Source organism: Argopecten irradians, chromosome 5 (genome assembly GCF_041381155.1).
Source record: "Argopecten irradians isolate NY chromosome 5, Ai_NY, whole genome shotgun sequence".
Lineage (NCBI taxonomy): Eukaryota > Metazoa > Mollusca > Bivalvia > Pectinida > Pectinidae > Argopecten > Argopecten irradians.
The window spans coordinates 34,372,733-34,383,462 of record NC_091138.1 but is presented as its reverse complement, the minus strand read 5'-3'; positions in this window follow the sequence as shown (position 1 = coordinate 34,383,462).

The window sequence follows — 10,730 nt, the reverse complement described above, 5'->3', positions numbered from 1 at the left end:
ACTAAAACAATGAAGAGTCAATATTATACATATCACTCAAAACTTAGCAAAGGTACATCAAACATGACAAAATGTGACTAAAACAATGAAAATTCAATATTATACACATCACTCAAAAACTAGCAAAGGTACATCAAACATGACAAAATGTAACTAAAACAATGAAGAGTCAATATTATACATATCACTCTAAAACTATCAAACGGTACAACAAACATGACAAAATGTGACTAAAACAATGAAGAGTCAATATTATACACATCACTCAAAACTATCAAACGGTACATCAAACATGACAAAATGTGACTAAAACAATGAAAAGTCAATAGTATACATATCACTCAAAACTATCAAACGGTACAACAAACATGACAAAATGTAACTAAAACAATGAAGAGTCAATATTATACATATCACTCAAAACTATCAAACGGTACATCAAACATGACAAAATGTAACTAAAACAATGAAGAGTCAATATTATACATATCACTCTAAAACTTGCAAATGTACATCAAACATGACAAAATGTGACTAAAACAATGAAGAGTTTATAGTATACATATCACTCAAAACTATCAAACGGTACATCAAACATGACAAAATGTAACTAAAACAATGAAGAGTCAATATTATACATATCACTCAAAACTATCAAACGGTACATCAAACATGACAAAATGTAACTAAAACAATGAAGAGTCAATATCATACATATCACTCAAAACTATCAAACGGTACAACAAACATGACAAAATGTAACTAAAACAATGAAAAGTCAATATTATACACATCACTCTTAAACTATCAAACGGTACATCTAACATGACAAAATGTAACTACAACATTGAAGAATCAATATTATACATATCGCTCAAAAACTAGCAAAAGGTACAACAAACATGACAAAATGTGACTAAAACAATGAAGAGTCAATATTATACATATCACTCAAAACTATCAAACGGTACATCAAACATGACAAAATGTAACTAAAACAATGAAGAGTCAATATTATACACATCACTCAAAAACTATCAAACGGTACATCAAACATGACAAAATGTAACTAAAACAATGAAGAGTCAATATTATACATATCACTCAAAACTATCAAACGGTACAACAAACATGACAAAATGTAACTAAAACATTGAACAGTATAAATTTTATACATATCACTCCAAAACTCACTCTCGGAAACCCAGTGTCTTACTGTAACTCCACTACGCTCCGATTAATGTAGCTGAAACACTAAAGAGTAAATAATATACATATCAATACAAAACTATCAAATGGTACAAAAACAAAGAGTCAATATTATAAATATCCCCCAGAAACTAACAAATGGTACATCAAACATATATAAAATGTAAGTGAAACAATAAAGAGTCAATATTGTATATTACTCCAACTTCGAAAGAGACTATCAGGAATAGCATACACACACATAGAAGGGGTCTTTACCAACAATACCTATCACTCAAACGTTTATGGGGGGAAAGTACAGATATAACTGGAACACGCCTCAAAGGGGACAAGACAAACAACTATAAAAAGGACAACTCTAAAAGTCATTGCAAGCATAATTAGATTTTTATACAAATTATTTCGTCCAAGCTGCCATAAAAGACAATATTTCGATTTTATCAGTATATTTATGAAGATGATTATATTAGGTTTTGATACAAAAATGTTTCCTGATAATTACAATATACAATTTCATTTAAAATTCAACATTTGCAATCAACTGTATGGCAACGTATGTTTAGTAAAAATAGAGTAATTAACGATTTATTCTTTACAAAATATAAACTGTGATTCAATGATATTGCATTAACACGAAATGGAAATAGAATTAAATATAAAAAACCTTATATATCACCCTATAAAGAAAAGAAAAATAACAACCTGGTATGGTTGGCTGTATTTAATCAGATTATATTGATACATGACCAAATGGAGTGTGGTTTCTGTTGTCTAGGAAATATTGAAGAAGAAAGAAAGAAAAAAACCCAGATACAAATGATGGTACAAATGCAATGACGTTGTACCATAGGGGTATATTGATTGCGTACGCAGAAATAAACCTTGGTCGGAATGCACCACTTTATAATTAAATACTCGAAAGTCACGGTTACTGTTTTCAATTAATGTTATTACTAATATTCGAGATGAAGAGATAAGCTATTGATGTGAAACCTCCTCTGCATCAAAAGAATTATTATTTAAAAAATCGTTAAATCGACTTTTTGTGGGAATCCTTTCTCGTTACACACACAGATCCGATATTTCCGTATTGTTCAGGATAATAAAGCTATCAAACTACAGTAACCAACTTATCATTTCACCTGTGTTCCGATAAGTTTCTAGAAATCCGATTATTATTACTGTCAACTAAATAACGCAATAGCATTGATTTACCATCGGAAGGGTAACATTATCAAATGTTTGTTTATAAAAAATAATTTCCATGGAGAACTAATTAAGTATTATATATTTAAGGTTTGGAATGGAGAAACGAATACTGGTACATGTATGCGCTTCATCATCAAATGATGTCGAAATATTAAAAAAGACAATGCTTGAAAATGAAATGAATAAAGGAGAAAAACCTACAGAGGTCATTTAACACATAATTTGTTTCTTTTGGCCTTAAAATGACAAAATACGAGCACCCAATATCCTTTAGAATTTCAATGAGAATGGATTCTGAGAAAAAAAGAGTAATTTCAATGTAAACAAATCATTTTCCATGCATGCACCAAAGGCAAAATAAATTATTTATATCATTTTTTTTGTGTAAACTAGACATATATATACACGATTAAACACCAATTACTGTTCAAATAATGAATATCATTTATGCTCTGTCGGCGGTGAAGCATCTTTTTTCACAAATAATTTTTTTTTAGGAAAACAATAGGTAACTGTTCATTTAACGCAAAATGATTTGATTTAACGCCACTACTGGTTTATAATTCAAACACTATTCAAAATTATTTATATCATTTTTTTTTTGTGTAAACTAGACATATATATACACGATTAAACACCAATTACTGTTCAAATAATGAATATCATTTATGCTCTGTCGGCGGTGAAGCATCTTTTTTCACAAATAAATTTTCATTTAACGCAAAATGATTTGATTTAACGCAAAATGATTTGATTTAACGCCACTACTGGTTTATAATTCAAACACTATTGTTTTCCAAAACAAATTTTATTTGTCAAGTATGACACTTTAATCAAATATCTCTGTAACTTACTGGATATGTGTCATTAATGATATGTAATATTCTATTGATTCAAGTGCACATATGGTCCAATGATACAACAGCATATCTCAGTAAGATATGTAGGCATGAACTACAAAAAACAAAAAAAGCAAATAGGAAAGGTAAAAGTTTTCAATTGATAGCATTGTAGTGTCCATGCACATCATTGTCTTTTTAATGAAAACTATTTCTCAGTTAAAAAAAACAAAACAAAAAAACAACTAAAAAAAACAAAAACAAACAAATCATTTTCTCATTAAACTTGTATACGGTTGGAAGATCATTCACGCACTTTCGTTGCAATATGTAAAAAAAAAACAAAAACAAAAAATTCTCTATACGTTTTTATTTCATAACCATGTAACAATTAAATCCGGGTAACACAGTATAACGTGTTAAACTGGCCATTGTCTAATCAGGATCCCTTGTAAACCGGCGTAATAGTAATAAAAACTTGTAAAATCCGAAAATCTGGTTTTACCGGCCAAATATGCTGGTCCCGGAGACATACGGCGACCCAAACAGTTCACGATATTCACTTAAAACGATAATTTAAATTTCAGTCAATTTTATGATCTGGCAACAATTAAATGTTTAATTTAACGTGTCTTGTTAATTTACAGATCGATTTTATATTACTTTATCAATGTGTCTGGCAATCGCAAAAATATCGCCAACACGAAAATATTCGGCCACAAAGTATCAAATTCATCAATCCGTATGGTTTCAATACATTACGTAAAATAAAAAAAAAATAAGAAGAATATAAGACTAAATGACAATATGATTAAAGCTGGTGGATTTTTGTCATGAATAACATTTGGATTGGGCACAAGTTATATCTAACTTCTCTTATCATCCTCACCATTTCACTTTACAATACATTGAATGTAAAATAATAACAACATGGTTGTGTGTTAAAGTGGGAGGGAATGAGATAGAGAAAGGCAGGGGGGAGTTGACATAACACTAATATTTTTATATCTTATTTACAATCCTAGTTAAAGGTTTTGCGACATACAGTACAGCCGCATCCTCGATACTCCAGGGGTTCCGATCACTTACGATCTCTACACCCCTTGGACTATCTCATAGTAAAACTGGAGGCAACAAAACAGATCAGATAATTTAATCATTTGATGTTCATCAAAAGAACCGTATAACGGTACACTGTGGTTGACTGTGTGTCTTTAAAGTTTGGCGTCCCTCTCTCTGCAGTCTTCAAAGGAAAAATTTGCTGGCCTGTGATTAGTTCAGATTTTTTCTTCTGAGCTGTCTTCAGTTTTACTATGAGATAGTCCAGATGTGTGGAGATCGTAAGTGATCGGAACCCCATTTGTATCAAAGATGGTACAACCGACAATTAAACTACTGGCCAATCCCGTGCCTCTAGACGCAGTGTCTTTCTCCTAGCATGTAATTATTTCATGTATAACTTGGCCTATATTTCACATAAAGTACCATATCTACTCGACGCTAATCATTGTGACAGATTTAACTAGTGACTACTAATTGTAAAGTCATAAATCCTAAAGATTTTTACAGCTAATACTTAAATCAAATTTTAGTACACAACATGATTCACGAGCTTTCCTTCATTATAAATTAGCGACTGAAATACATTGCTATTTCATATCGACCTGAACTCGTGGTAAACACCGAGTAAATGTACAGAACATGGTCAACCATGCAACATGGTCAACCATGCCATGTACTCTACAGAACAAAGCCTAACAATGAAACCATTATCAACCAAAAGTCTTTTGTTGTACAGACATTTCTCTCTTTTTGTAATAAAAAAGTAAAAACAATGCTGAATAGATATGCTCCAACACAAGCGGAATATTAAATCACGATTTCGAATTCATTGTAGAACTGACGGCAATTGTCCTATACCTTCGCCGTCCACACAATGCCCACCTTTTACTCGGGTAAATATTTAATGAATGGTGTTGTCTTGTGTCAATATGACGTGATGGGATGCTGGAGACAATCAAACAAGAGAGGTTTGTATGAGTGCGTTCATCCCGCAGTTTCCAGGAGCCAGGTGACCTTTACTCTAGCGGAGTACCAATATTGAAATGTTGCGCATTGCGTTTGAATGCGTCCATAGGTTAATATGCATAATCAAACGGAAAGTTTAACTTTTACAATGACCTGACTAAACGTTTTATCTATAGAATCATAAAAGATTATGCAAATGATTCGGGATGAGAATTTGTCAGGGAATTAAAGGTAAATAAAATGAATTGGAGCAGTGGTCTGTTCTAAATGGTAACAATACATTACTCGTTATGGAAGCGGTTCGCTCGATGTTCGCTTTACCTCCTCATCGTACTAAAATCACATTGATCTCTTTTATCATCCTTTCATAACCACAGCGATTCGAACTTTTTAAATATCATCAATAAAAAACCCATTACAAAGGTCAACGAAGTATTTGTAACTTAAATAAGTCTTCTATGTGTTTTTATTGTATTATAATCTAAGAAATTTTCTTTATTACACTATGTTCATACTAAAGCGACAAATACGCTTTCTTGTCTCCTGAACCCATCTTTCATCGGCTTCGAGGTAAATAAAATGTATAACATGATTATATCATTAGGTTGATTGTAATCCTTTTAGCAATTTGAAAAAAAAGTGAAGTTTTTAGAAATATGTATAAGCATTATCCTCTTTATCCTTTTGAACAAATCGGTTTAAAACAGGATGTATAATGTTTGAATCTTACTGACGCCATCATATGTAAGGTTCAATAAGTAATTCCGTCTGTGCATAGTACAGAGTAGGTGCGGGTAGGTATCGATTGTTACGTCATCATTTTGTGAGCGAAATTAACGTTTTCTCCGAAACGTGTGACGTTACGCTGTCAATCACATGACGTCACGCTAAATACCAAGCCGCATGGGCAGATAATTCTCTAATATACAAAAATGGAATAGCAACGTTGTAGTCCAATGTATAGTTAGGGTTAAGTAAGTAACAGCACCTATTCAGGTAATGAATCTAAACAAACATTTTCTTGGTGTGTTTATCATAACATCAATACTAATTCAATGGAACTATACCCTGGTTAACCGAGTACAGATGTAAATCAAATAAATAGCAATTCGATTTCAAAAGGACATGTCATAGTGTGTGTTTTATAAAAAAAGAACTTACTTCCACTCATTCTATTATATAGGTTTCCGTTCCTTGGCGGTTCTTCTGTGCTTCATATCCGGATCTCAATATAGGTTGTTAGTTTGGACATCACCGTGACGACATCAGTCAATATTGTCAGTTTTGTGGTGCTTTTCTATGTTGCTTTAGAGTACATTATTGTTACTATACCGTAATGTAAATAAGATTACCACTACAGAGTTTCAGTGGTAATTACGTGTACATCTAATAAAATAAGGAACAACTTTGTTTAAGGTTGAATTTAAGTTTCCAATGGCATTTTTCGAGGAACATCAAACACTTTTCCGCTAAACCTGGCTGTATTATTATTATTATTTTGTTGTTGTTGTTGTTGTTGATGTATATTACAGAAAAATGAAATAGAAAAATAAGAAAAAAGTCTAATAACAGAGGCAGGTTTAGCGGACTAATCATTCAAATACCATTCATAGCCATTATTGTCAATATTCAGAATTTGAAGCTGAAGATATTAATTCCACTTTGAAAATAAACATTCTTTTGCATCCTGCACAATTTTCAGATGGTAACATTCGTTTTGTGCTGAATATACACTATTACTTCCCCTGCTATATGATCTTGTTCCATGCTTTTATTTCTCTGTTTGTACAATCTCATCATCCGGGCATGTTTTCAGTCCGATGCTATTTGATCTCAAACTGTATGATAGTGTTGCCGATTTAAGCGTCACAAAACCGCATTCTCGATGAAATAATTGTTTATTAGTCCACTAAAGATAGGGTGTTACCCAAAATAATTGCAACAGAATTTTTTCTTTGTTTTTCATACAGATCTGACTTTGTTTTATACAAGAAAAAAAGTCGCCACAAACAAAAATTTGGGAAAGTGTTTTTCTTGATCCCCCAAAAATTAGAAAAAAATAGGAATATTTGCATAATTTGCCAACTTTGAAGCCAAATATAAACTTACATGGTTATCATGAGATACTAGAAAATTAATGTATGGCAAGAACGTTATAAGGACAGAACAGATTGCCAAAACATAAGTTGAAATCAACACAGGGAACAAGTATGACAGCATGAAAATTGCATAATTATGTCCTTGTAACAGCCAAATATGCTTTTGTTGGATTGTTAAGATAACAAAATTGTTATCATCAACAATACCATTGATACTCATTTTGGTGGAATCTTTTTAAATAAAACTTGTTGATTAAATGCTTTAAAAGTAAAACATTTTTCTTTCACTACCTGAGATAATATGGTTGCTCAAAGTTGGTCTTTTGGACTTTTCCAAGGACATTTTGAAGTCCAAATTGAATAATATGTCTTTTTCAATCAAGAATCATTCAGTAAGTACCGTCTCAAGTGTTTATATAGTTATTAATTCAGATTCTATGTAGGCTATATTCACCTAAAAGAGACTACTATATCAAGATATCCCCAAATATAGGTCGATCAAATCCTCATTTAGTGCCAATTTGACTAAACTTCTCTAATTGGCAAAGTCCTTAAGTTGAAATGTCAAAAATGTGAATATCTATTTTGTGACTAATCAGATTGCAAAATCCTTTGGCAGATATTACCACCATAATGGAGTGCTCTTTATAAAGTGAGATTGAAGTTTCTTTTTGATCAAATATTTGCATAGGTCAGTTATGCATTTTTCCATAATGGAACAAGATGGGGGTTATATAATTTTCAATGAGATAAAGGAATAAAATAAAAGTTCAAGTTCAATTTTATAGCTGATAATCATCACAGTTCTGATTTACTTACTGGCAAAATTTGATGACAAACGAATAAAGTATGTGCGAAAAATTTAGATTTTTGAATTGCAGATTTATGGACATATTTTGGTATTCAGCCAAATTAACGTGATTGGAAGTTTTTACTACTAAATAAGATGTACATATTTATACCGTTTTTACAACAAATGATTAAAATAACAAGAACAAAATATACAAAAAAGGATATAACATATTTTGAAGCATTTGCTTTTTTATTTTCCGAAATATTAACTACCAAAATGGGTATTTTGCCAAAAAACTAAGTATAAAAACACTTCAAATTGGCACGATCAGTCAACTTGACATGTTAATATTTAGTTTTTTTTTAGCTAATGTATTATCGATCATGCATTAATATAAAAAAATGTAATTCTTTAAGGCATAAAACATAAACTGATATAGTTCAGGGTAAGATTTTATAAATGTTTGCATCTAAAAAGAACAAAAACGGTAATGCTAGCTAAATTCAAAAGGTTTTGAGTCGTTTTCATCCTTCTTTATTTCTTTTGATTGACTGAAATTATTGTATCATTTCAACTTATTTGTACTAAACTAAAGTTTGTCTTACTATATACCCGATTTCATATTTCAAGTATTGCAAAAATAGCAGATATTGTACTTTAAAAGTGGTCAAAAGTGTAATTTCTACATATTTTCTTATTTTTCGGGTGTTGAAAAAACGACTAACGAACATATGATTTTTTTCATAGTAAAATACTAAGATCCTCCAACCCAAAAAAGCAGAAAACAAATTCTGTTGCAATTATTTGGGGGTTAGGCCTCTATTTTTCGTATTTTTACTGGACTATATGTTTCCAGAATGTGTTATATCGTCTGATAAAATCTTAACCTGGAGTATGTGGTGAGACATTGATAGTTCGGTACCGATGATTTAAGCGCCGTGGTTTTGCTGGACTGAATTTCATTCTTGTCACGTTTGCGTCTTCTTCAGGACGAAGGGAATAATCTTACGTAATTTGGATTTATCTATGTTAAGTCTTCCTTAAATTTCCACTAGGTCCCCTTCATCATATATTTCTCTAATCTCTCTCGCTTTAACTAATTTTTCCTTTACTTTTTATAAGAGTTTAGTTTTCTTTTTTTGCAAAGAAAACATCCATCTTTACACTACAGGCCAGGTGATGAGAGTGTATCGGGGAGTTTATGTTTGCTTTTGTTTCGCACCTGTATTTTAATGTTTTGATATATGCTTATTAAACTGATAAGCCAAATGACTTCTACAGTGGATTAGAGTGTTTCTAGGGTTTCTTGATTTCAAAGCCTGAAGAACCGAAAGAGAGTCTGAACAGATCAATGCCTTTTCAATCCGGTGTTCTTCGATTTGGCAAAGAGCCAAAATGTAGGCAACATCTGGAAGTTGGATAGAGAAACAGTGATTAAATGTACAGCACGCGGCTGCAACTGTACCACCATCTTTTGAGCCGTCAGTGTAAATCTGAACATAATTAAGGAAAGTCCTAAGGCACTCTCGAAAGGAGGATTTGTTCTTCGGGTAATGCACTGGACTTGGCCCTCTCATGTAGAGATAAATTGATATCAGGTGTTTGAATGAGCCATGGTGGTACATCCGATACGGTGTACTCGTCAATGGTGTCGAAATTTATATTGAGTTCCTGCAAAAAAATTGAAATTCTGATGCCAAATGTTTGTATGAGCTTTTGGTTTTGTGCGAATATGTCTTGGTATTGTGGATTATATACAAGATTAAATGCGGGGTTTTGGGATTGGATTTCAGATTTCTGTTGAGCAGCATACTCTAAGGATAATTTATTTCGTCGATCGTCTAAGAGATAGCTCATTAGCTTCCACATGGAGACTGTTCACAGGTGTTGTTCGAAAAGCTGCGAGACGCAGTCCCTGATTCTGGATAGGGTCAAGCATCTGTAGATAGGAGATGCGAGCCGATCCATAGACGATCCAGCATTTCACGGTCTGCACTTCAATCAGAATGGGAAAGAACATGTAGACTGTTCAGCGCCTTCGAGTATGAAAGATGAGTATGAAATGATGTATGTTTTCTTTTTAGTGTGATTGTTCTTGAATGTATGATAAGTGACAGTATGGTTATGTTGACGAATGAGAGGGTGATGATGATAATGATGATGATGATATGGGATGATGATGGATAAGAATGAGGATGATGATGATGATGATGATGTTGATATGGGTGATGATTATGATGATGATGATGATATGGGATGATGATGATGATGATATGATATGGGATGATGATGATGATGATATGGGGTGATGGTTATGATGATATGGGGTGATGATGATATGGTGATGATGATGATGATGATGATATAGGATGATGATAATGATGATGATATGGGATGATGATGTTGATGATGATGATGATATGGGGTGATGGTGATGATGATGATATGGGATGATGATGGATGAGGTTGATGATGATGATGATGATGTTGATATGGGTGATGATGATGATTATGATGATGATATGGGATGATGATGATGATATGGGGTAATGG